The sequence below is a fragment of the Neofelis nebulosa genome, chromosome 16 (genome assembly GCF_028018385.1).
Source record: "Neofelis nebulosa isolate mNeoNeb1 chromosome 16, mNeoNeb1.pri, whole genome shotgun sequence".
NCBI classification, from domain to species: domain Eukaryota; kingdom Metazoa; phylum Chordata; class Mammalia; order Carnivora; family Felidae; genus Neofelis; species Neofelis nebulosa.
In genome coordinates, this window is record NC_080797.1 from 5,215,167 (window position 1) to 5,242,641 (window position 27,475).

At 43.5% G+C, this 27,475-nt stretch overlaps 1 long non-coding RNA gene across 1 annotated transcript; it reads right to left on the minus strand.

Annotated features, from left to right (window-relative positions):
* Positions 1-586: 586 nt before the first annotated feature.
* On the minus strand, positions 587-25,136 carry LOC131497600 (uncharacterized). The gene is made up of 4 exons (XR_009255041.1): positions 24,950-25,136; positions 11,032-11,217; positions 5,497-5,557; positions 587-788 (listed from the first exon to the last, which is right to left on the minus strand). It is a non-coding gene; the product is annotated as an uncharacterized LOC131497600 (long non-coding RNA).
* Positions 25,137-27,475: the final 2,339 nt, after the last annotated feature.

Here is a 27,475-nt window from a genome sequence, read left to right on the forward strand (position 1 = left end):
GTATTACTTTGCTAGGGCTGCCGCAACCTAGGACTGCCGACTAGGGGCATGAACAACAGAAATGCATCTTCTCACAGTTTTGGAGGTTGGAAGTTCAGGGTCAAGGTGTTGGTAGGGTTGGTTCCTTCCGAGGGGTCCAGGGGAAGATCTGCTCCACACCTCTCTCCTTGGCATGGAGATGGCCATCTTCTCTCTGTCTCTTCACATGGCATTTTCCCTCTATGGGTATCCCTGTGCCTAAATTTCCCCCTTTTAAGGGACCCCAATCAGAGTGGATTAGGGACCACTCTGATGAACTCACTCTAACTTGACTACCTCTGTTAAGACCATATCTCCATATAAGGTTACATCTGAAGGTACTAAGCATCGGGATTCAAAATGCGAATTTGGGGGGGACGCAGTTCAATCCCCTTGCCAGTAGCTTCTTCCCACTGCTACGCCTTTCCCGTCTTGCATCCTGCTATTGCCGAGACTGAGGGACCTCTGTAAAAGTTAGTCATTGCTTTGCACACCTTTCCCTATTTCAGAAGTTTTTGGCTTCATTCATTCTCTGCTCTTGGGCTGTCATTACCTTCTGTGACTCTCCTGATCCACTGAAGAGAAATGTTATCACGAGTTGGCTGTTCTCATCTTCTGGCTGCGTTGTTTGTCTTGGCTTTGAAAAATTTCCAAAAATAATTCTTGGTAACCTGTAATTTTATCTCTGTGTTGTCTTTTGTTTTTCCCCACGTTTCTGGAACCATGACAGAAGATTCTGAGTAATTCTGATCAGCATATATTCATGACAGCTCCAAAAAAAAAAAAAAAGGTTATTTTATGCTTCGGCAGATGCACCTGTAACTTTGCATCTCTTAGTACTTTTGGACGTACCGGGGAATTAGTATCTGGACTTGGCTTTGGAATGCTATGTATTTGCATACCTACAGATTTTGTTTAATTTATTTCAACTCAACAGATATTTATTGAACACTTAACTAAGCTTCAGATCCTGAAGGCATAATAATTTGTAAGATGTTGCTAATTGCCAGAAGCACTTGGTCCAGCAGAAAGGACACAGGTAAATACCATATTGACCCAGGGTGACAAATGAGATACCCATACGGTAGCTATAAAATGCCATGGAAGCTCATGTTGCTTTAGTTTTTTCATTTTATTTCATTTTAGAGAGTATTCTGGAGCTTTTCTTCTCCTCCCTCCCTTGAAGTTTTGTCATGGAGGTTAGCCTGGAGTATTCATGATGATTTACCTTGATTTCATGTCTTTCCAGAGTTCTCAGGATATACTTAAAAGCCTCTGGGGGCGCCTGAGTGGCTCAGTCAGTTAAGTGTCGACCTCGGCTCAGGTCATGATCTCACGGTCCGTGGGTTCGAGCCCCACATCCGGCTCTGTGCTGACAGCTCAGAGCCTGGTGGCTGCCTCGCATTCTGTGTCTCCCTCTGTCTCTGGCTGTTCCCCTGTCTCTCTCTGTATCTCTCTCTCTCTTTCCCTCTCTCTCTCTCAAAAATAAATAAACATTGGGGCGCCTGGGTGGCTCAGTCGGTTAAGCGGCCGACTTCGACTCAGGTCATGATCTTGCGGTCCGTGAGTTTGAGCCCCGCGTCGGGCTCTGTGCTGACAGCTCAGAGCCTGGAGCCTGTTTCAGATTCTGTGTCTCCCTCTCTCTGACCCTCCCCCGTTCATGCTCTGTCTCTCTCTGTCTCAAAAATAAATAAACGTAAAAAATAAATAAATAAATAAATAAATAAACATTAAAAAAAAATTTTTTTAATCCTCTGAGTGTCCTCTGGGGCTCTGTGTGATCTGGCCCCTGCCCCACTCCCCTGCCTGCACTTGAGTCACCCTATTCCCTAAAACACTGGTGGTCTTCCTTTCGGCCAGAGCTCTGTACTTTTTTTCCCGCTCCAATGTTTGAGCACAGGCCTCTGCCCGGGATGTCCTCATCCGCCCCACTTAGTCAATACTTCTGTTTCCTGTGGCCTTCAGATGATTAACCTCTTGTTCAAAAGAACTCTGCTGGGCTCCCCTCTACCCATCTCATCCAATTCCACTGTATGGCCCCCCTTGTCACTCTGAATAGCACAGTTTATTTCTGTTGTCATGTGTGCCTGTAATAATTCTTTTTTTTTTAATGTTTATTTGTTTTTGAGAGAGACAGACCACGAGGGAGGGAGGGGCAGAGAGAGAGGGAGACCCAGAATCGGAAGCAGGCTCCAGGCTCTGAGCTGTCAACACAGAACCCGACGCGGGGCTCGAACCCATGAACCGTGAGATCATGACCTGAGCCCAAGTTGGAGGCTTAACTGACTGAGCCACCCAGGTGCCCTTGGGATCCACACTTTTGAGGGCAGAATTCTGAGTGTTTTGACAAAGCTATAGAGTCATGTGACCAACACCACACAATCATGAGACACAAGAGTTCCATTACCCCCACGTGCCACTGTGCCTGTTCCTGTCTCCTAGCCCTTCTTCTCCCTGTGTAATTTTGCTTTTGCCGGAGAGTTATGTAAATGGAATCAAAAGTTTAGCTTTTTCAGTCTGGCTACTTTTACTTACTTATAATCCATTTGAGAAGTCATCCATACTGCTCATGGGAACAGAGTTTTAATGCAAGTTTGTAAAAAAAAAAATCAATACAATGGATTTTCATTTACCTGTTTAAAAATATTTATTGAACTAATCTTTCTTTTCTTTCTCTTTCTTTCTTTCCTTCCTTCCTTATCTATCATCTTTATATCTGTATCTCGTAAGTTATCATAAAAATTTTTATTTTTATTTTTATTTTAAGCACATTTGAAATGGGTACTTAGAGACAGTAGTTTCTGAGAGCATTCCCAGGAGAGAGAGGTGTTTCTTTACAACAGGGGATGTTTTCGTAAGGTGGATGCATTGGAGTGAGCCTTGAAAAACGGCTAGGGCATTGCTTCAGGAAATGTCAGATATCACTCAGAAGGCATCAAAGTATTCTCTTTGGCCTCTTAGGGACTCATCAAGCCTCCCCTACGTCTAACCCAACCTTACATCTGTGCACAAGCAGGACAAGGAATGGCCTGATAGATCTTATCTTTCTTTTTCTTTCCTTAACAAACATTCACTAACCATATACTAGCTGTGAAGTTCAATGCAAGGTGCCCAGGGAAATGCGAAAGTTAATAAGAGAGTTTTGCCTACTCGATTTATCCCCTGTCGATACTCCACTTTCCTTTACACTAGCCTCATTTTTCCATTTTCTCTCTTCTTATCTTGTTTCATAAATAAGAGGCAGCTTCCAAAAATATATGGAAAATAAATCATGGAAAATGTTGGGACAAAGAAATAATGTGGGTGAAAAAACAATCCGAGGGCAAATTTACCTACCTCTCATTGCCACATTGTTTTATAGAGGCACCCAAGATGGACCACTGATGGGGTTGTATGTTTCCCGGAAACTGAAGTAAGTACGGAAATACGTGCTGTTAAAAGATCCAGATGGTCCGCAAGATAGAGACAAACCCGTTGTTTAAAGTTTTCTCATCTTGCTGACCTAAGAAAAATTCTTCCCTCGGGTCTTCATAAAGAAAACACTTTTTAATTCAGACAAGAACATCCTGGACTCCAGCCCAGCAATAAATACAAGAGTAAAGTTTGCCCGGCTGCTTCTTACAGCATCCCTCAATGCAAGCCAGTCTCACAACAGTGAAGTTCAATCCTGTCAAGTAAATTTGACAAGAGTCAGAATGATGCCGTTCCGATATGCAGCTCTCAGATGGTGTTATTTGATCCAAGGGTAAAATTTATCATTTCCAGAGAATAGATGAATAACATGTCCTTCAGGCAAATCCTCCATAAATATCTGTTCTCATAAACAGGATTTTGATGGGATTTGGACAACAGAGTTATCTGACAAGCAGCTAGGGTGCATCTGTGTGGGGTTTCCATTAAGGGCTGACACCAATCAGACCCAAGGTAGGATAAAATTGTTTATTAAAAATCATGGAGACTGTATAAAAGCATATTTAAACAGGTTATTCCTCTTTATAATGGCACCAGGGTGTACTTATTCCAGAACAAGGCAATAAGCTGAGAGCTTTAAGAGTATCCTGTCGTTTCAATATCCTATAACATTCCTATGTAGTACCTTCTGTTTGTCACCCCATTTTACAGAAGAGAAAACCAATATTAGGAGGAGTTCAGTAATTTGTTAAGCATTACACAGCTTGTAAAAAGAGCCAGGATTCAAACCAGTTCTCTCTGGAATTGGAAACAGCATGAGCCTTTGTTTTTGTCTTTTGTTTGTTTAAAAACATTTTAGACATAGGGACACCCAGGGGCCAACTTCAGCTCAGGTCATGATCTCACAGTTCATGAGTTCGAGCCCCGTGTCGGGCTCTGTGCTGACAGCTCAGAGCCTGGAGCCTGCTTTGGATTCTGTGTGTGTGTGTCTCTCTCTCTCTCTTCCCCTCCCCTGTTTGCAGTCTCTCTCTCTCTCTCTCTCAAATATAAATTAACATTTAAAAAAAAAATTTTTAAATAATGGCAAAAGACATTTGCATAGATATTTCTCCAAAGAAGATAAACCAGTGACCAAGAAGCATAGACACAGATGTTCAACATCACGAATCATTAGGGAAATTCAAGTCAAAGCCACAAGACCCCACACTCCACCCATTAGGGTGGCTATTATCAACAAAGTAGGAAAGAAGGATTGGTAGGATGTGGAGAAACTGGGACTCTTGTTTATTGCTAGTGGGAATGTAGAGTGGTATAGCCACTGTGGAAAAGGGTATAGTGGTTCCTCGGAAAGCTTAACATAGGATTGCAAAAATGGTCCAGCTGTTATACTTCTAGATATATACTCCAAAGGACAGAAAGCATACTTGAAAAGATGTTTGTAAACCATATTCATGGAAGTGTTATTCACAATAGCCAACTCCAGTGTCTATCAATAGATGGATAGATATACAAAGGAATATTATTCAGCCTTAAAAAGGAAAGAAACTCTGACATATGCTATAATATGGATGAACCTTGAAGACATTATGGTTTTTGTTGTTGTTTTTCTTAGAAAGGTTTTATTTATTTATTTGCCTGTTTGTTTTTAATATAATTTATTATCAAGTTGGCTAACATACAGTATATAGAGCGTGCTCTTGGTTTTGGGGGTAGATTCCCGTGATTCATCGCTTACGTACAACACCCAGTGCTCATCCCAACAAGTGCCCTCCTCAGTGCCCATCACCCATTTTCCCCACACTCATCAACCCTCAGTTTGTTCTCTGTATTTAAGAGTCTCTTAGGGTTTGCCTCCCTCCCTCTCTGTCTGTAACTGTTTTTCCCCCTTCCCTTCCTCCATGGATTGCTGTTAAGTTTCTCAAGTTCCACATATGAGTGAAAACGTACGATATCTGTCTTTCTCTGACTGACTTATTTCACTTAGTGTAATACCCTCCCATTTGAAGACATTATGTTAGATGAAATAACCCCATCTCAAAAGGATAAATATTGTATGATTCCACTTACATGAGGCATCTAGAGTAGCAAATTCATGGAGACAAGAAAGTTGAATGGTGGTTTCCAGGGACTGGGGAGAAGAAAGAATAGAATAGTTATTATTTAATGGGTATGGAGTTTTCTAACAGTGTGGATGTACTCGGTGCCACTGCAAATGGTTAAAATGATGCATTTTACATTATGTATATTTCGCCACATCAAAAATACATTTTCTTTAAAAAAAACCCACAAAATACTTATGTATCAAAATAATATAATTTTATTATAATTTATTTCCTTTTGAAATTACAGTTATCATACTTTTATGACTTTATAAATATAATATCTTTAATTGAAGAATCAAATAGCATTACATTTTTTTTAATGTTTATTTATCGTTGAGAGACAGAGAGAGACAGAGCATGAGCAGAGGAGGGTCAGAGAGAGAGAGAGACAGAATCTGAAGCAGGCTCCAGGCTCCGAGCTGTCAGCACAGAGCCCAACGCGGGGCTTGAACTCATGAACCGCAAGATCACGACCTGAGCGGAAGTCGGATGCTTAACCAACTAAGCCACCCAGGCGCCCCATTAAGTAGCATTTTAAAATTATGTTAATTTCTTCAAGGGTTTAATGCTCCTCAAAGGTGACTGTTCCTATCTTCAAGATAAAGTAAAGTTGCCTTCCTACTCTCCACCAAATGCTCAAAACCACACCAACAATTTAGTTTGCTTCATAGGAGATCCTAGAATATCTGTTTTATGTTGACTTGTTGAAAACAGAAGAACAATAGAGAAAATCAGTAAAACCAAAAGGGTTTTGTTTTGAGAAGACAAATAAACAGATAAATCTCCAGCAGGCTAACCTAAAAAAGATACATAGTAAGGAGCCGCACATTAACTATACCAGAAATGAAAGAGGAATCAACGTGACTGATCACATGGACATTAAGAAAGTTAGTAACAGAACAGGAAGAGCATGTACAGGACCAGGCATTTGATACTTAAATGAAACTGATCAGTTCCTTGAAGGATACAAGCTACAAAAGCTCATTCAAGAAGCAATAGACAATAGGAACATTCCTGTATCTGTTAAAGAAATAGAACCAATCCTTAAAAAGCTTCCACAAAAAGAAAACACCAGGACCAGATGGTTTTGTTGGAGAATTCTATAAAATATTTAAAGAAGAGGTAGCACCAATTTCCCACAATCTCTTCCAGAAAATACAAGTAGAGGGAGGAACACTTCTCAACTCATTCTATGAGAGCAGTATTAGGCTAATACCAAAACCAGATAAAGACATTACAAGAAACTCCCATAAACATAGATATAGAATCCATTAAAAATTTAGCAAATCAATGAGGCACCTGGGTGGCTCAGCCGGTTGGGCGTCCGACTTCAGCTCAGATCATGACCTCACGGTTCCTGGGTTCGAGCCCCACGTCGGGCTCTGTGCTGACAGCTCGGAGCCTAGAGCCTGCTTCGGATTCTGGGTCTCCCTCTTTCTCTGCCCCTCCCCCACTTGCACCCTGTCTCTGTCTCTCAAAAGTAAATAAGCATTAAAAAAAAATTTTTTTTTAATAGCAAATCAAATCCAGCAGGATATAAAAAAGGATACTTGATGGTGACCAAGTAGGGCTCATCCAGGGATGCAAAGCCAGTTTAACATTTGTAAAGAAATTAATGTAATTTATCCTATTAATAGACGGAAAAATCAAAACGATGTGATCATATGAATTAATGCAGAAAAAACTTTTGACAAAATTCAACACCTATTTGTGACAAAAACTCTCAAAAAAAAACCCCAAAAAACAAGGAACAGAAGGAAATTTCCTTAACCTAACAATAGCTAACGTAATAATTCATGGTGAAAAACTGAATGCTTTTCTCTGAAATAGGGAATAAGGAAAAAATGTCCTCTTTCAACTCCTGTTCAGTGTTGTCTTGGAAATTCTACCTAGTACAATAAGATAAGAAGAAGAGATTGAAAGTTTGTGGGTTAGAAAGAAATAAAATTGTCTGTATTTGCAGGTGACATTATTATCTGTGTAGAACAACTTAAATTATGTACCAAAACACTGATAGAACTTCTAAGCATGTATAGCAAGGTCACAGGATACATGGTCAATGTATAAAAGTTGATTACTTTCCTATATACCAGCAATGGACAATCAGAAATTAAAATTTAGAATCAATACTATCTATAAGCACGCCAAAAAATTAATTTGGCATATTTAATTTGGCAAATTATTTGGGCATATTTCTAATGAAGTATGTATGGGATGTGTATGCTGTACAAAACACTGGTGAAAGAAATTTTTAAAAAAATTTTTGTTTTCAACGTTTTTTATTTATTTTTGGGACACAGAGAGACAGAGCATGAACGGGGGAGGGGCAGAGAGAGAGGGAGACACAGAATCGGAAGCAGGCTCCAGGCTCCGAGCCATCGGCCCAGAGCCCGACGCGGGGCTCGAACTCACGGACCGCGAGATCGTGACCTGGCTGAAGTCGGACGCTTAACCGACTGCGCCACCCAGGCGCCCCACTGGTGAAAGAAATTTTTAAAAAACTCAATAAATGGGAAGATATTTCATGTTCATGGATCAGAAGAGTCAAAATTATAAAGATGTCAGTTTTCCAAACCAACTTAATCTGTGGATTAAAGGCAATAAGTTAAAGGCAACCAGAATCCCAGTCAACTATTTATAGATATTGACAAACTTAATGTAAAATGTATATGGCAGGGATGCCTGGGTGGCTCAGCCGGTTGAGTGACCGACCTTGGCTCAAGTCATGATCTTGTGGTTCGTGAGTTCAAGCCCTGCGTCAGGCTCGCTGCCGTCATCACGGATCCCACTACCGATCTTCTGTCCCCCTCTCTTTCTGCCCCTTTCCCTCTCATCCTTTCTCTCTCTCTCTCAATAAGGAAAACATGTTTTAAAATAAAATAAAATTTATATGGGAAAGCAAAGGATCTAGAAAGATGGACACACTGTCGAAGAACAACAGAGTTGGAAGAGTCGCACTAACTGTCCCAAGACTTAATATAAAGTGACTGTATTCAGGACAGTGTGGTATTGGCAAAGTATGGGCACGTCAATCAGCAAAAGAGAAGACAGAAGCCAGAAATAGATCCACATAGTCAACTAGATTTTAACAAAGGTGCAAAGCCAATTCAACGGAGAAGGGATAGTTTTTCTTTTTAAAAATTTTTTTAATGCTTATTTATTTTTGAGAGACAGAGAGAGAGAGAGACAGAGCGTGAGTGGGGGAGGGGCAGAGTGAGAGGGAGACACGGAATCCGAAGCAGGCTCCGGGCTCCGAGCCGTCAGCACAGAGCCCGACGCGGGGCTCGAACCCGTGAACTATGGGATCATGACCAGAGCCGAAGTCAGACTCCTAACCGACTGAGCCACCCAGGCGCCCCAAGGATAGTTTTTTTCAACAAATGATGCTGGCTGGCACAATTGAATGTTCATATGTTAAAAAAAAAAAAGCGGGGTGGGGAGAGGGGGGAGACCTAGACATAGATCTTACACTTTTTAGTAAAATTAACTCAAAATGTATCATAGACCTAAATACAAAATGGAAAAGTGTAAAACATCTAGAAGAAAACCTATGAGAAAGTCTAGATGACCTTTGGCTGGCGATGAGTTTTTAGATACAACACCAAAAGCACAATCCAAGAAAGAGACAATTAAGTTAGACTTTATTACACTGGAAACTGTTACTCTGGGAAAGACATTGGTAACAGAAATGAAAAGGCTAGCCACATAATGAAACGTTCTTGAAGCACGTGTCTGATAAAGGACTTATATCCACAACCAATGGATATTGGTTTCACAGTGCTGAGAAAACCGGCAACCCAATTTAAAAAATGGAAAAAAACATCTGGTCATTTCACCCAAAAAAAGATATGTAAATAGCAAATAAACAAATGAAAAGATACTCAACATCATTAGTCATTAGGGAATGGCAATTTTTTTTTTAAGTTTTGTTTTCTTGGGGTGCCTGGGTGGCTCAGTCGGTTGAGCGTCTGACTTCGGCTCAGGTCATGATCTCACGGTTCGTGGGTTTGAGTCCCACATCGAGCTCTGTGCTGACAGCCCGGAGCCTGGAACCTGCTTCAGATTCTGTGTCTCTCTCTCTCTTGGTCCCTCCCCTGCTCTCTCTCTCTCTCTCTCTCTCTCTCTCTCTCTCCTCTCACAATTATAAATAAATATTTAAAAATAAAAAAAATAAATTTTGTTTTGTTTTTTATTTTAGAGAGACAGCATGTGCAAGTAGGGGAGAGAGGCAGAAGGTGAGAGAGAGAATCTCAAACAGGCTCAACGTGGGGCTCGATCCCACGACCCTTGGACCATGACCTGAGAAGAAATCAAGAGCTGGACCACTCAACCAACTGAACCACCCCGGTGCCCTGGGATTTGCAAATTTAAGCAATAATAAGATACCAACCATACAGAAGATCCCCAACTTACTATAGTTTGACTTACTTTTTTGCTTTAACTTTACCATAGTGTGGAAGTGATACACATTCAGTGGAAATTGTACTTTGAATTTTGAATTTTGATTTTTTTCTTAGGTTAGCAACATGCTGTAGGGGACCCGCTCACGATCCTGGGTAGCAACAGTGAGCAGCCAACCCCCCATCAACCCTGCAATCATAAGGGCTAACACTCGATATACATAAAACCATTCTGTACCCACACGACCACTCTGTATCTCACCTTCAGCACAGTATTCCATAGATTACATCAGATATTCAACATTGCATTATAAAACTTTTTTAATGTTTATTTATTTATTTATTTACTTAGAGAGAGGTGGAGGGGGGCGGACAGAGAAGGAAAGAGAATTCCAAGCAAGTTCCACACTGTCAGCACAGAGCCCAACGTGGGGCTCAAACTCACGAACCATGAGATCATGACCTGAGCCTAAATTAGGAGTCAGACGCTTAACTGACTGAGCCACCCGGGCTCCCCTCAACATTATATTATAAAATAGGCTTTGTGTTAGATGATTTTGCCCAACCCTAGGCTAATATAAGTATTCTAAGCATGTTTAAGGGAGGTTAAGGTAAGCTATGGTGTTTGATAAGTTAGGTGTAGTAAATGCATTTTCTACTTAATGATTGATATTTTCAACATGTGATGGATTTGTCAGGGTGTTATCCCGTTGTAAATCCAGGAAGATCTGTGCAATCCGGGATTCCTGACTAAAATCCAGGAAACTGACCATATTAATCAACTGGGGAGGCTATGGGGCAGTAGGAATTCTTATTCAATGCTGGTGGAAATGAAAAATGATACAGTCACTTTAGAAGAATTGAAACATAATCTTACCATATGATCCAGCCATTCTATTGTCAGTATGTATCCAACTGATTTGAAATTTTCATGGAGGAAATTGCTTACAGTTTTATTTTCTGCTGGTTTCTTTGTCTGACCTTATTATCAGGGTGATGATGGTCTCATAAACTGATTTGAAAGTGGTCCCTCTTCTACTTCTTGAAGAGTTTAGGAAGGATTGGTATTGATTATTCACTGAATGTCTGATAGAACTTACCTGTGAATCCATATAGCACTGGGCTTTTCTTTGTCGAGAAGTTTCTGATTGCTGATTCAATCACCTTATTTGTTACTGGTTTGTTCCGGCTTTCTATTTCTTCTTGATTCCGTTTGGATAGGTTGTGTGTTTTTAGGTCTTTGTACATCTCTTCTAGGTTATCCAATTTGTTCGTGTATAAGGTCCCTCAAAAAATTAAAAAATAAACTGCCTTATGATCCTTCTAGGTGTGTATCCAAAGGAAACAAAACCATGATCTCAAACAGATGTCTACACTCCCATGTTTATTGCAGTATTATTCATAATAGCCAAGATATGCAAACCACTTAAATGTCCATTGATGAATGAATGGATAAGGAAAATGTACACATATACAGTGGAATATTATTCATCCTTAACGCAGAAGGAAATCTTGCCATTTGCAATAACACGGGCAAGCCTGGAGGACATTATGCTCCGTGAAATAAGCCAGACACAGAAAGACAACAGTGTTGAAATGTTCTCATTTACATGTGTAATCTAGAATAATCGAATTCATAGAAGCAGAAAAGAGAATGGTGGTTGCCAGGGGCCAGGGGGAGGGGGAAATGGGTCCAGGGCACAAAGTTTCAGCTACACAAGATGAACTAATTTCAGAGATCTAACGTACAACAATAGGAGTGTAGCTAACGATACTGTGCTGTATACTTAAAACTTGCTAAGAGGATAGATCTTTTTTTAAATTTTATTTTTAATATTTGTTTGTTTATTTTTGAGAGACAGAGAGTGAGAGACAGAGAGAGAGAGCATGCGAGCAGGGGAGGGACAGAGAGAGAGAGGGAGACACAGAATCCGAAGCAGGCTCCAGGCTCCAAGCTGTCAGCACAGAGCCCCACGCTGGGCTCGAACTCACCAACGGTGAGATCATGACCTGAGCTGAAGTCGGAGGCTCAACTGACTGAGCCACCCAGGTGCCCCTAAGAGGATAGATCTTAAGTGTTTTCACAACAAAGAAAAAAAAAGGAAAGAAAGAAAAAAATGCTAACCCTGTAGGTGATGGATATTTAATTAGCTTGATTGTTGCAATTATTTCACAATGTATACATGTATCAAAACATCAGGTTGCCTATCTTAAATATATACAATTTTTATTTGTCAATTATACCTCAATAAGCCTGGGGGGAAGAAAGAAATGAGCTATCAAGATTCTCAAAAACAAAGATGAATCTAAATGCATATTGTTTTGGGGTTTTTTTTGTTTGTTTTTAAATTTTTTTAATTTTTATTTTTTTAATGTTTATTTATTTTTGAGACAGAGAGAGACAGCATGAATGGGGGAGGGTCAGAGAGAGAGGGAGACACAGAATCTGAAACAGGCTCCAGGCTCTGAGCCGTCAGCACAGAGCCTGATGCAGGACTCGAACTCACGGACTGTGAGATCATGACCTGAGCCGAAGTCGGACGCTTAACCGACTGAGCCACCCAGATGCCCCTCTAACACCGGCAGGTGAAGAAAAGCCTAAAAATCCTTTTATGTATCTCCACAGAGACATAAGAGAAAATATTGTACTGTGAAACAGAAACAGGCTGCTATAAAAAAGGAATATTTTACGAGAAACGAAAAGCTTTGGGGAGTTAAAAATAGGATAGAAGATGAAAAATTCAATATAAAATTTGGAAGATGATGTTGAAAGACTCCCTCACAAATAGAGGAGAAAGCTAAAAGAAACAAAATACATAGGGGACCAGTTTGGTGGGGTTTGACAGCCGAGAATAGGAGAGGACTGAGAAAATGGGTGGAAAATGTTTTTGAAGAAATATATCAATAGAATTCCACATATCGGAGGTGTATGACTTTCCAGACTGGAAAGGCAAACCAAGTATCTGTCTTGTATCTTTACAAAGAGAGAAGGAGAAAGAGAGGGGGGGAGAGAGAGAGAGAGAGAGAGAGAGAGAGAGAAGGAGAGAGGATGGGAGGGAGGGAGAGAGGAGGAGGAGGACAGGGAGGAGGGGGAGGAGGAGGGGAGTGAGAAATCATATACAAAGTATCAGGAATCAGACTAACACTGTAACTATTCAACTAACCTGGAGGCTGGATGGCAACCCAATCAGTGCCTTCAAAATTCTGAGAGAAAATTGCCGCTTAGTTTCTGTAGCTAGCCAGATTATTGATGAAGTGTTAGTGTAGAACATACGCATCTTAGATGGGAAATGTCTGACACGTTCTATCTCCTGTGCCCACTGGCCCACTTTCTCAGGGGGTTACTAGAAGATGAATCCTGTAGAAACAAAGAAGCAGATGAAAAGGGAGAGAAACAAAAAACATGATCCTGGAAAGCAGGGGATCCGATACACGTGAAACATAAAGGCAGCCCTTTGGATGATGGTAAATAGAGTTCCCAGGGGTTTTGGGGACAGAGAACGACCAGTTCAGGTTGGAGCAGGAGAGGGGGGGAAGGCTCTGGAGGAGGCTGGGATCAAGCATGCCAGTTACTAACGTGTTGAAATGTACCACGAGAGGATGCGCACAATTGGTAGAGAACTCGGGAATGAACTGGTTATGGACACTTGCAAAATGAAGCAAATGAGGCTCAGAAAAAAAGTAACACGATACCAAGAAAGGACCATCTTGCTCAACTATGAATAACAGTCATATAGTAAAAATATGGTAGGTAATAAATGTGTCTAACCAAAGCAAGATAAATCTACATTTGGAAGGAGAGGTACTCTCTATGTCTATAGAGACAGGGAGCCTGGCATCGGAGAGCTAAATTCTCATCATCTGCAGTGGTAGTTCAAGAGACAATATTTAAAAACTGAAAAGAAAAAATCAAAGACCGAAAGCATGTTACTTAGAAAGGTAGAGGTAAATACAGCAGGTGTGGATGGGGGCGGGAGGGAGGGGAAGGAGAATGAAAGGAACTGAAAGATGTTGTCTCTAGAAAATGGGGATTAGAGATGTTGAGGGGTAGGTAAAGCATAGTTCTTTTTTTCGTTTCATTTTGTTTTGTTTTGTTTTGCTTTAAGTCATGTAGAACCATTGGACTTTTTCAACAATTATTCAATAAACAAATAAATACACCAAGAGAAATTGACTAATGGAAAGTTGTTATACTTTGGAAACTTCAAGAGGTTTGCCTCTGGTGGTGTTTCTCAATGATTTATTAAGTGTCTTGGGTATAGCTTGAAATATCTATCACCTTAGGGATAAAATATCCTAATTTTAAGGATGAAAAATCAAACATCGGGATTTTCCAAGGAGACCTAACTTGGGACAAACAGCTCCACTGTTGAAAGCTTTCTTTTCTATAACTTACTGATTTTTCTTTTCACTTGTCAAGAAGTGACTTGGGGGCATATTATTTAAAATCACGGGGGTGCCTGGGTGGCTCAGTCGGTTAGGCGTCCGACTTCAGCTCGGGTCACGATCTCACGGTCCATGAGTTCGAGCCCCGCGTCAGGCTCTGTGCTGACAGCTCAGAGCCTGGGATCTGCTTCGGATTCTGTCTGTCTCTCTCTCTCTCTGCCCCTCCCCTGCTCATGCTCTGTCTCTCTCTGTCTCAAAAATAAATAAAAACATTAAAAAAATTTTTTTTAAAATAAAATCATGTACAAAGGCTGCCACAAATGTAAACCAATACGGATCACTGGGTCCAGTCAAAGCATAGATTAGGAGCTCTTGACCATCATCTCCGGAGTTGAGACACCCAACCTTCTAGTTTGAACTTTGTTGTCTTCATGGCACGATGTGGGAATAGTTTTCAGTGAGAAATCTTTTGGGTCCACCCAATTCTCTTAAAAACAAGCAAGTGCTTGTAACTGCCACTCATGATGACCCACCGCTGAGATTTAGAGCTTTCCAATTTGGGAGAAATCAGGTGCACAGGAAAAAATAAAATAAAAAGAGAGAGAGATGGAGGGAAGAACTGGACTGAGCCATCAGTGAACCGGGCACTGCTGGCTAAATGCAAGATTGTCATCAGTATCTCACATTGTGATACGAAACAATATTGTTGATGTAAAATACTTCCCTTTGTAATTGCATGAAAAAAAAATGGTGGTACATTTAAAATTATTACTAGACGTCCAAAGGTTGACCAAGCTTACCCACTGGAAGGTAAGGGCGGGGCGGGTGGGTGGGGGGAGCGCAAGCCCTCATGTTCGTTCTGGCTCCAGAAGCCAGACGCAGGTGTTACGGGTGGACCTTTACTCTATGGGCAGAACAGTGCAAGTACAATCATGGTCTCCGGAGTCCGACAGCCTGGAACTGAGTCCCCTCATTCCGGCTTTCCAGCTGCATGACTTTGACCTTGGGAAAGTCACTTAACCCACCTGGATTCCTGATTGCAGGGGTCAAGCAGAAGCTGGCTGACAGCTTCCTGGGGACGGACAGGTGCATGCAAAATGCAGGAGGCGGGATTAGAAAACGTTGCACCCCTTTTCGCTTCTACTTAAGGGGCTCAGGTCTGAGCCACGTGGTTGCTGAGCGGGGTAGACAGGCCTGGCGTGCTGGCTTGCAGTCTGTCGCTGCGTCTCACGTGCCTGGCCACGGTGGGACCCGGTCCCTGGGGACTTCGTCGGTGTGATGGACGGCAGACTCTGGACTGGGCCCGAGAACAGTCTTCCCTTCAGCGCGCACCCAGAGCAGAGCTTTGGTGCCCTCCGGGTCTGCGAAACTCCACATACAGAAAACCACCACAACAAAGGCTTGGAGCAAGCCGCACAGGAAGGAGCTGCGTGTCTCTCGGTGCGAGGAGGCATAAACGCGCGAAGTACGATGTGTTTTGACACAACGAGCTCACAGGCACAAACCCACTCTGTCTGCCGGGCTGCGTCTCTCATGCGCACCAGCCACCTGCAGACGGGAAGATGCTGTCAAGGCAGAGCAGCATGAGAGACAGAGAGTGAGTGGGGGAGGCGCCCCCATACTTTTTTTGTTGTTGTTAATGTTTATTTTTGAGGGAGAGATAGACTATGAGCAGGGGAGGGGCAGAAAGAGGGAGACACAGAATCTGAAGCAGGCTCCAGGCTCCGAGCTGTCAGCACAGAGCCCGACGTGGGGCTCGAACCCATGAACCGTGAGATCATGACCTGAGCTGAAGTCGGACGCTGAACCGACTGAGCCACCCAGGTGCACCCTTTTTTCTTTTAAAAAAAAATTTTTTTTTAAGGTTTTTTTTCTTTTTTAACTCCGCACTGTGTTAAGCTCCAGGGATTCAGCAGCTAGAAAGATCAGGGGTTTTGATCTGAGGTTCCCGAGCAAGGAGACAGAACGTCTGAACATGAACATAATTTCAATTAGCGATAAGTATCATAAAAAAAATAAAATAAAATAGGAATAGGACATAACAGGAAACAGAGTGTCTTGGAGACACGAGTTTAGATAGGGTGATTGTGGGAAGGTGAGTTTGAATTGAAATCTGAAAAATGAGAAGCAACCAGTCCGATAATAGCCCCGGGGTGGGGGCGGGGGGTGGGGGGGGGGGAGAAGAAGGAATAGTAGGGGTGAGGGGTTGGGGCGGAAGCCTCAAGAAAGAAAGCAGTTTGGTATCATCTGCAACCAGGAAGCAGGCCAGTGTCACTGAAACTTAGTGATCAAGGTAACTTAGTGATCAAGAAACTTAGTGATCAAGAGTAGACAGCCAAGTCAGACGGTCAGGCAGAGGCCAGCTCATATAGGACCTCATAGGCCATTGAAAAAGAGGCCTGAGGACAGCAGAGATCACTGGAAGGTTTTAAGCAGGGAAATGACAAGTAGACTTTTTCTAAGTTTATTTTTTATTTAAAGTGTTTAATGTTTATTTTTGAGATGGAGTGTGAACAGGGGAGGGACAGAGAGAGAGGGAGACATAGAATCCCACGCAGGCTCCAGGCTCTGAACTGTCAGCACAGAGCCCAACACGGGGCTCGAACCCATGAACCGTGAGATTGTGACCTGAGCCGAAGTCGGACACCCAACCGACTGAGCCATCCAGGCACCCCCGTGATTTTAAATAATATGCCCCCAAGTCACTTCTTGAGAAGTGAAAAGAAAAATCAGTAAGTTATAGAAAAGAAAGCTTTCAACAGGATGACTGAGCCATCCCGGCGCCCCGAATACTTTTTTTTTTTTAATTGCAAAACCAATATGACAACATTAGAGAAAACACATCACATGAAATGTCACTGCCCCAATATGATTTCTATAATTTGTCTTTACTCGCGATCTTTTTTCCCTGTGCTTCTTACCTTTTCACACAGTTGTAACTGGTCTTTGGACTTAATATTATTAACATAAGAATTTTTCTTGAGTTTTGTCTTGGTCTTATTTATGACCTATTTTCTTTTTAAGTTACCCAATGCTATCTCATATGCATTCACTGTACTTTAAATTACTAATCACGGGGGCATCTGGGGGGCTCAGTCGGTGAAGCGTCTGACTCTTGATTTCAGCTCAGGTCATGATCTACGGTCGCGAGATCCAGCCCTGTGTCAGACTCCACACTGGGCTTGGAGCCTCCTTAAGATTCTCTCCCTCTCAGAGGGACACCTGGGTGGCTTAGTTGGTTAAGCTTTAAGTCATGATCTCACGGTTCATGGGTTCAAGCCCCGTGTCGGGCCCTGTGCTGAGCCTGGAGCCTGCTTCGGATTCTGTGTCTCCCTCTCTCTCTGCCCCTCCCTTGCTCATGCTCTGTCTCTCTCTCTCTCTCAAAAATAAATAAACATTTTCAAAAATTAAAAAAAAATTTAATGCCCTGAGGAGGGCACCTGTTGGGATGAGCATTGGGTGTTGTATTGAAACCAATTTGACAATAAATTTCATATTTAAAAAAAAAAAGATTCTTTCCTCTCCCTCTGCCCTGTCCCCTGCTTTCACTCTCTCTCTCTCTCTCTCAAAAAAACAAAACAAAACAAAACAAAACAAAACAAAAAACACTAATCACAGACTCCTGGACTTTAAACTGGTACCAATTTTGTACTATGGTAATATTGATCATTTTGGCTTCTTTTTTATTCCTTTTACTCACTTGCATTAAGCAGGATTCCTGGATGAAAGAGTATAGGTATTTTTATTACTCTTACATATTTTTTTTTTTTTACTTAAATAATAAGCAATGGTCTTTCAATAAAATAATGCAGACTGATCACATGTGTTTGTATGTTTGTATCTTTGTTCTCCCGAGATCCCACTAAACTGACAGAGGGCGGAGAGCACAATACGTGTTTGGAGGGCTCGAGATAGGGACTGAACACAGGGGTAGGCTGTAGCCTGCTGGAGAGACCGTGTGGTGAGGCTCTGTGGATGCAGAGAGGAGGGGCCGGCTGAACCGGAAAAACTAGAACAATGAAAAGAAAAAAGAGGAAATCATAGAACATACCTCAGCCTCTTGTGAATGTACCAGAATCGGCTTAACCTTTCCCCAGCATTGAATGTCGTAATGGCTCATTTTATGTGTCACCTTGACTGGATCCTGGGGTACCTAGATATTTGGCCAAACATTACTTCTGGGTGTGTCTGTGAGGGTGTTTCTGGAAGAGATTACGTTTGAGTCAGTAGACCGACTGTAAAATAATCGAAAACAATAGAATATATTTAATTGGTCTCTGCCCCTGACCCCGGGCACAAAGCTCCTAGAACCTTCATAATTTCACCTTGTTCTAATGTGGCGACTCTCGTGGGGTCTTGGGTGGCTGCTGGGTGGGGGCTGGTCACCAGAAGGACCAAACCATGATTAGAAGCTTGGAATTTTTGTGCCCAACCCCCATCCTCCAGAGAAGGGAGAGGATCTGGAGGGGTTCATGGAGCTTCCAGACTGGTAAACACCTCCACATTGGGAGGGTGATGCTCTAACTCCGTGGGAGACAGAAACCCTTGTGCTCAGGACCCTCCCAGAACCTCTCCCTATGTATTTCTTCATCTAGCTCTTCCTCTGTGTCGTTGGACAAACTGGTGAACATAAGCGTTTCCCTGAGTTCTGTGAGTGTCACCAACAAATTAATCCAACCCAAGGGGAGGACTGTGGGAAGCTCCGATTGGCAGCCGATTGTCCAGAAGCCCGGGTGACAGCCCCGACTCGTGGTTGGTATCTGAAGGGGGTGGTGTGCAGTCTTGTCCGACTGAGCCCTTCACCTGTGGGACCTCATGCTACGTTAGACAATGTCAGAACGCAGCTAAACTGTAGGATACTCAGCTGGTGTGGGGGAGAATTGTTGGGTGTGGGGTATATCCCACACCCATTTGGTGACCACGAGTGTTAGGAGCGTTCTTTTTTTTGTCTTCTTTTTTTAGTTTATTTTTATTTACTTTGAGAGAGAGATAGGGAGCCAGTGGGGGAGGGGCAGAGAGAGAGGGAAGGAGAGAATCCCAAGCAGGCTCCTCACTGTCGGCGCAGAGCCCGACGCAGGGCTAGAACTCACCAGCCGTGGGATCACGACCTGAGCCGAAACCAAGAGTCGGATGACTCATGGACTGAGCTACCCAGGCGACCCCATTCGCGTTCTGTATGAGCAGAGGAGACATATTCAGGAGGAGGACTGGGTAGCTTTTCTAACTCGCTGAGTACAGCAGATTGCCCTTCCCCAAGTGGTTGGGGATCATGCAATGTGTTCAGGGCCCGAATGGAACAAAAAGGCAGAGGAAGGAAGCATCTACCGTCTCTGCTTGACGGCTGGTGCTGACCTTGGTCTTTGGCCCTAGGTCTTTTGCCTGTGGTTCCCACATCTATACCGCTGGCCTCCCTGGGTCTCTGGCTTACAGATGGCTGGTGTGGGACTTAGCCTCCATAACGGTATGAGACAGTCCCTCATAATGAACTCCTTTATATATTAAAAGAGTATGTAATATATCAAAAGAGTGTGCCTAATATACAAAGAGATTTTACATATGCCAAAGAAAATATATATATTATATCTCTAGTATCTATCACCTACCCACCTGTCCTATTGATTGATTGTCCTATGGCATTGTCTAACACGATAGGTTACCTCTAGTGTCGTTTGGCGCCTAGTATGACATTGGTTTGCACTGTGAACCACGTTTCATTGACTGCCCGTGCACATCCCAGCTCCCTAGGACAGCAGCCTCCTGGGAGTGAACTCGCCAGGTCACGCCATTGGAGGGTCTTCTCCAGGTTCTTGTCAGGCACTGTCAAGTTGCCTTCGAAAGGGCCACCCCGCCCCCCCCCCCCCTTGCATGCCGAGACGCTGGTGTCCGTTTCTGCGCGTGCGCAGTTTCACCCCGGTGCACCTGTGTCCTCAGAACCTTGAAATTCACCTTCCTCTCTCCTTTGGAGTCCCCCATGCTGCCTGCCCCTGGTGTTTTCCTAGTGCCTCTCCTCTTTATTGACTCTCAGATAACCCACCCCTCTTCCCTCTTCCAGCCCAGGATGCATTTCATCAGAAGTCCAGACCCAGCTGTTACAGGACTTGGGGAAAAATCACTTAAATCCACTGGAAACCAGTTCCCTCAGTGGCAAAGTGAGAGGATCTTATCACATAATCTCTAAGGTCCTCTCATTTTAAGGTTTTATTGATAATAGAGAATGATTGAAAATAACCAAAATGTTTGGGGTGCTTGGGTGGCTCAATGCATTAAGCGTCCAACTCTTGATTTTGGCTCAGGTCATGATCTCACAGTTCATGAGTTCAAGCCCCGCGTCAGGCTCTGGCCTGATGCATGGAGCTGCTTGGGTTTCTCCCTCTCTCTTTCTCTCTCTCTGCCCCTCCCCTGCTTGCTATCTCTCTCTCCCCCCCCCTTCTCAAAACAAATAAAAACATGATTTAAAATTTTTTTAAAAAGAGGGGCGCCTGTGTGGCTCAGTTAGTTAAGCATCTGACTTCGGCCCAGGTCATGATCTCACAGTTTGTGAGTTCAAGTCCCTCATCAGGTTCTGTGCTGACAGCTCGGAGCCTGGAGCCTGCTTCGGATTCTGTGTCTCCCTCTCTCTCTGCCTCTCCTCTACTCCCTCTCTGTCTCTGTCTCTCTCTCTCTCTCTCAAAAATAAACATTAAAAAATTTTTTAATAAAAAAGAGAAAGAAAAGAGAAAATAACCAAAATGTTTGACAACAGGGTTTAGTTAAATAAACAATGGTATATCCAGAGGATAGGATACCAAGCAGTCATTTTTTTTTCTTTAAGATGGACCTAACTGTCTCGTGTTACCATGCTAAATGAAATCCGCACAACCCTGTAGGATTCCACATTTAATCTCACAAATCTTAATGCCTAAACATAAAAAGAAACACACCGCAAGGCTAATAGCAATTTTCTATATAATAATTATATTCTCGGTAATACCGTCGTCATAAAAATGGCATTTTCTTTCACTATGAAAACCAGATACTGAAGTAGAATGAGCTTAAGCTTTTTGGCCTCTGTGCAGCTTTTCTGGGCCCCCAGGCAGGACTAGGGCACTTGGTCCCGGCTCCCACCGTATCTAGAATAAGCTTCCATCACAGCAGACATTACCCTGCATGGTCATCACAAGCCAATGGGTCTGCTTCCTACCGAATTCTGAGTCTCCTGACAGAGTCTTTGTCTCGTTTATTGATGTAGCATGTGACGCCTGGCACTTCGAACACGCCAGACACATGTTGAAGAGTGAAACGATTCCTGTCGGAACTCCGGACCGATTCAATCGGATTTACTTCGGAGGCTTGATATTGCCCACTACCTCTCAGTTTCTACGGTGAATACTGTGAGCCCCTCAGATCATAGTTTCTCCTCAAGGCTTTGTCTACAACTGAGCTGAACTGCAACCGGGAGATGGGGGCTGCCCAGGCATATGGGTAGGAAAATTCCTTCGAGGGACATGGGGGCATCAGGCAGCCATACCTGGTGCATCAATTACGTGCACACACATCTATCTCCCCACGCAGGCTTCAAGCTGTGATTTCGCTTCTTGCGCAAATGTCAAAACGGAGTAAATGTGCCAGCTGGGCTAGAGGACATGAGTAACTGTTCCCCCCGGCAGTTACGTTTCTCAGGGCAAATTAAAGAATGGGCAAAATTTTGTTAGCTCAGCCTTTCTGAACTCCATTAACTCTGGAACACCGAGGAAATTAGTTTTGGGGATCTGCAAAGCTGGGGATGGGATTTCGGACTCTGGGGACCCAAATGGGGTATTGGTGCGCCCTGGAAAGCCTCCTGGGATGCTTTACACTTGGGATGCCACCCTCCTCACCTCCACCGATGGTCACTGTCACGAATGCTATAGAAAATACGTCCAAGATGGGGCGCCTGGGTGGCGCAGTCGGTTGAGCGTCCGACTTCAGCCAGGTCACGATCTCGCGGTCCGTGAGTTCGAGCCCCGCGTCGGGCTCTGTGCTAACAGCTCGGAGCCTGGAGCCTGCTTCGGATTCTGTGTCTCCATCTCTCTCTGCCCCTTCCCTGCTTGCTCTCTGTCTCTCTCAAAAATAAATGAAACGTAAGAAACAAACAAACAAACAAAACAAAAAACAAAAAAACCCTCTCCTCCGGCTCTTGTGGGTACCCCATAAAGCCCAAATTCCTGAGCTGGTATAAAAGGGCTTTCACAGTCTGACCCAATTCCCCACCACAGAGCCCATATCGCAGACACACTGAGATGTACACATTGCTCTGGGATGGCTTCCCGACTCATCACGCTCCTGTGTCTTTGCACCCGAAATACTTCTGCCTGGAGAGCTTTCCTCTGCCTCTTTGGAAATTTTGTTTGCATCCTTAAAATCAGCAAGCATGGATTCTTGCTCTCTCCTTTGGGTTTTCACAGTCCCTTAAGCAAACCTATTCTCTAGCAATTACCCCCGGCGTTATAAATATCTGTTGACGTATGTTCGTCTCTTACTAAACTATGAGATTCTTGAGAGCGGAGACCTGCCATTCATCTCTGTGGAGCCAGTGCTTAGCAGAGTGTCTGACTCATCATGGATCCTTAATTCATGTTTATTGAATTTATTAATTAAGCCATAACCAAGGCATCACCATCCATTTAATTGCAAATGAAGTCCCAAAGATGAAATTAACAGCCTCATTTCTATCAGCCTCACTGATAAAGTGATGACAAACACTGAGTGCTTCTCACCATACCAGCCAACGTAGAGCAAAGAAAAGCATCCAAGGGCATTGGCCTTGCCCTCGAGTAGATTGTGACAGAGTGGGAAAGATAAGATTCCCGTTTACAAAACAAATTGAGGACAACATCAGGAATGTTTGAAAGCTATGTTAGTTGTAGCGGGCCTCTGAACTACCTGGGAAGATCCCCTTCCTCCTGGCCCGCCATCTCTTCCTAAAGTGCGGTTGGAAGGTGTAGTTGTTTGGAACCCAATGTGGGGGGGGGGGCAGGGGACCTTGAACTCATCAGGCTCAGAAGAGGTTTCTAGATGAAGCTAGGTCAAGGTTGTTGACAAAAATATGGTTTGGGGAGGAGTAAAGAAGAAGATTGGGAGGAAAGCATCTAGAAAGGGGAAGCAATGCTGTGAACCCACATCACAGGCAACCTGAGTCAAATCTTTAGGTACCACAGTTGTTTGAAGGATTCTGTTGTGCTGTGGACATAGAGAGCAACAATAAAGATAACTCTGTTCATCTTTTTTTCTTTACCATCTACACAGCGTTGATGCATCCTTGAAATAGTCATCGGGTGATCCTCATGACGATCATATCTGGCGTGTTAAGTGCTTAGAGGTTGAGTCTTCCTTGACCTTGTCATACCATAGGCTAAGGCAGAAACCCTTCTCCATGCTCCAAGGGGCCTCCGAGGTTCCCTGTGACACAGCACATTCACATGCTATGTTCATTGGTTTATTCCTGGGGAGAGTAGGTGCCATATCTTACCTGTGTCCAGCACTTGGAGTAAAATAGGAGCTTGGTAAATGTTTGCGGCATGAGTGATTGAATGCATAAGTGGAGTACAATCCATGGCGACCCTACTTACCATCACTATTGTCTCCATAAAGTGCCTCATTCTCCCCCTGAGTTCACAGGTTACTCACCAAGTCCCTGGCAGCGAACACAAAGATTCCCAACCCATCTCAGCATCTCCAGCTCACCAAACACCAAATGCACAGAGTTGCCCAGCAGAAAGCTGGATCCGTCCTTCCTCCAGGCTTGGAGTTACTAAAGGCTGGATAATAAAGATAACAAAGCATGGCATGCCAGCTAGAGCACAGAAACAGACATGACCCAGCAGCCCCAGGCTCTGCTGATAACAAAGGCTTTCTGAGCAATGGCCCTTCAAAGCAACAAATCAAGATAGACAGCCTGCCAAAAACATGCCGATCCAGCAGATGCAGAATCCTTTACCCGCTGAGAAACAACACTTCCAGCCCATCCATCACTTAGACAACTCAAATTAGATGGTGAGAACATCAAAGAAGCAGAGTCTGCCTTTGTGGCTGTAGGAAAGCTCCTGGGCAACTTTGCTCCAGGTACTCCCCTCCTCCGCACCTTTCAGGTAACCTAAGGCATAAGTACCCTTATCTGCCTGTCAGATTTCCATTCATCCTTCAAGACTCAGCTCCAATGCCCTCTTCTGTGATGCCTTCACCCATCTCCAAACAGCACGTTGTTAGGTCAAGAGTAGATTTTAATGTTGTTCTGGCTAAGGGTCTGTGCCCTGCCCAAATTCCAATCTTCTGACCCATCACCTTTTCCCCAAAAGAGGTACACACAAAGAGAAGTGACATGGGGCACAAAAACCCCATTTGTATTCAACGCCTCAGTGTATAGCTCTCAGAAAAAGCAGAACTAGATTATAAAATTTAACTTGAAGCCCAAATTGGGTTTCTATCTCCTCCTAAAGCCAGAATCCAAGTCCTGGGGTCTTAGCCCCCTTAAACATGGCAATGATGAGTGCATTCACTTGTGTAGGATGAAGGAGAGACTTGGCAGTCCTGGCCTGATGAGGCAGGCTCTGAGTTCACGCATCAATCCTACCCCATGGGAGGGGTAGGCGGGAGAGGAGAGAGATTATTACTTACCTTTTTCAAATCAGGTGGCCCCACTCATGTATGGCTTGGCCAATGGCTTGGACTCTGGCCAATTACATTAGCAAGGAGAAGGAGGGTCACCTTTCTTTCAAATGTGACTTTAACCCTTTAACTACTGATCACATATCCATGGAATCCGATTTTTGAAGTGACTCTTCCATACTCAACACCTGTGTTCTGATTTGGATCCAAGAGCCTGGAAAGTTCCGTTTTCAGGTGCCGCTTAACAATGCCCTCTGTGCCTTCTCATGAGTGGGCAAATTCAGCAAGAGGAAGGGTGAAGGTGTTCCATTTTATAAAGAATCAAAAATATCTAAGTCCTTCTACAATGGGCTTATGTGTCGTAAGAACAGCTCATGACACTTCAAGACTGTCTTGGGGGAAATGTTCAGGACTTGTCTCCAGGATGGAGTGGGACACTGTTAGGGAAGGAGAAGTAGAGGTGTACAAAAAGTAAGGAGATCCTTTAGGGAGGAAAGAAAAAGAAGCTGGGAGAGATCAGGGAAGGAAGGGACCCCTGACATCCTTCTGTGAAGACCCTAGGGACTGAAATGAGACTCAATAGACAAGTTTGTTTGGGACCACCTCTACTCTGGTTGAGTTCATGGTCACCTGATGGTGAAATTACCTCTTAGTAATACACTGTACCTGCACAGCTTCCTGAATGTGTGGATATAGCTGAGAACTCTGTTACTTCTGGGAACACTCCAGCTTTCCCATCCTTGGTTATGGATCCTGGTTTCAATTCTGGCATTTCAGACCCAAGTGGCCTCTAGTATGATGTCTGCCCTAAGGTTTGGCACAGATTGTGAACTATGTCATCAGCTCTTTCAAGGGCAGGGGAATCGGTAGGACAAATATGGCACATGTACGTGTTGGAACACTCTGCCTGGCAGTCTGCTTACCAGTATGGGGCCCCCTCCCCTTTCAGACACAAGGAAGGATTGTATTTCCCTGCCAACTTTGATGTTAAATCAGATACAAGACTACCTTTGGCCTAGGAAATGTGAGCCAGTGTAACTTCCATAAAGGTGCTGAGCATTTAACTGCCAGTGGCCAACTTTCCATTGCTTTCTCCTCCTCTCAAAAAACCTAAAGCATTATGTTCAGATAGAGGCATAATAAATAGTGTGGAGTGGTTATGTGGCACAAACCACCTCCCAAAACAGTGGGGCTTGCGGCACAGACAACAGATTTTTGTTGAGTTAAGCCACAGAGTTTTTGCTGTTTTCTACAATATGCATTAGATGTAAATTATAAATTATAAATCTAGATAGGATTTATATAACCAACTGGGGGTTCAGTTGGTTAAGCATCCGACTCTTGGTTTCGACTCAGGTCATGATTTCATGGTTTGTGGGATAAAGCCCCACATCAGGCTCTGCACTCGCAGTGGGGAGCCTGCTTGGGATTCTCTCTCCCCTCCTCTCTCTCTGCCCCTCCCCCACATGTACATGCTCTTTCTCTCTCTCTCAAAGCAAATAAACATTTAAAAAGTACAATATCCTTTTGAAAGTAAATCTATAATATTTATATATGAATAATATATACAATTTTTTTGAATGGGAATATTAGTTCTTTCATCATTTAACTCTTTTTCACCATGAATGTATGTTATTCTTATAGACACAAAAGTGCGATTTTTAATATATGTGTATGTGCTCTTTCTCACCCTGGTGCTTCCCTGAGTGGGTCGTCTGATAGGCTGACAGTCCTTGAAGGCCGAGTTTTGCTTTCTGCTTCTCTCACGCAGATTTGTCACACACAGATGGTGCTCAAAGAATATGTGTTAAATGAATGAATGATTAGATGGAGGCTCTCTCCTCCTTAGCTGTCAGAGAAGCTCAGAAGAGCATCACCTTAAAGCAGGAGTGGAGACAGAGTGAGGGGTCAAGGAGAAAATGAGAATGATCTGGACACAGGAAGTCGATGGGGAAGTCCAGGGTAAAGAACTTTCTGAAGACCCATCAGACACAGTGCCTTGGAAATCTTGTCTACCACCTCCTATCCATCCTTCGAGGACCAATTCAGATCCTACTTCTTCCATGAAGCCTTCCTTGACTTCTCCAGTCTTCAGGAGTCTTCTTCTTCCAAGTCCTACAACACTCAGACTATAGATCAATGGGATTTCAAACATAATTCCTTATGGGGTCTTGGAGCCCTCCTGTCCTCCAGAAATCCCTTGTGAATGGGGCGACTTGGTGGCTCAGTCGGTTAAGCGTCCAACTTCAGCTCAGGTCATGATCTCATGGTCTGTGAGTTTGAGCCTTACATCGGGCTCTGTGCCGATGGCTCAGAGTCTGGACCCTGCCTTGGACTCTGTGTCTCCCTTTCTCTCTGCTCCTCTCCCCCTCACGCTCTGTCTCTTTCACTCTCTCAAAAGTGAATAAACATGTAAAAAAATTTTTTAAGAAATACCTTGTGAACTATCTCAGAAGAGGGAAGATGTGCAATCTCTCCATCCTGTCCTTGACCAGAACAGCTAAGACAGCTGTCCTATTTCACCTGCTTCCATAT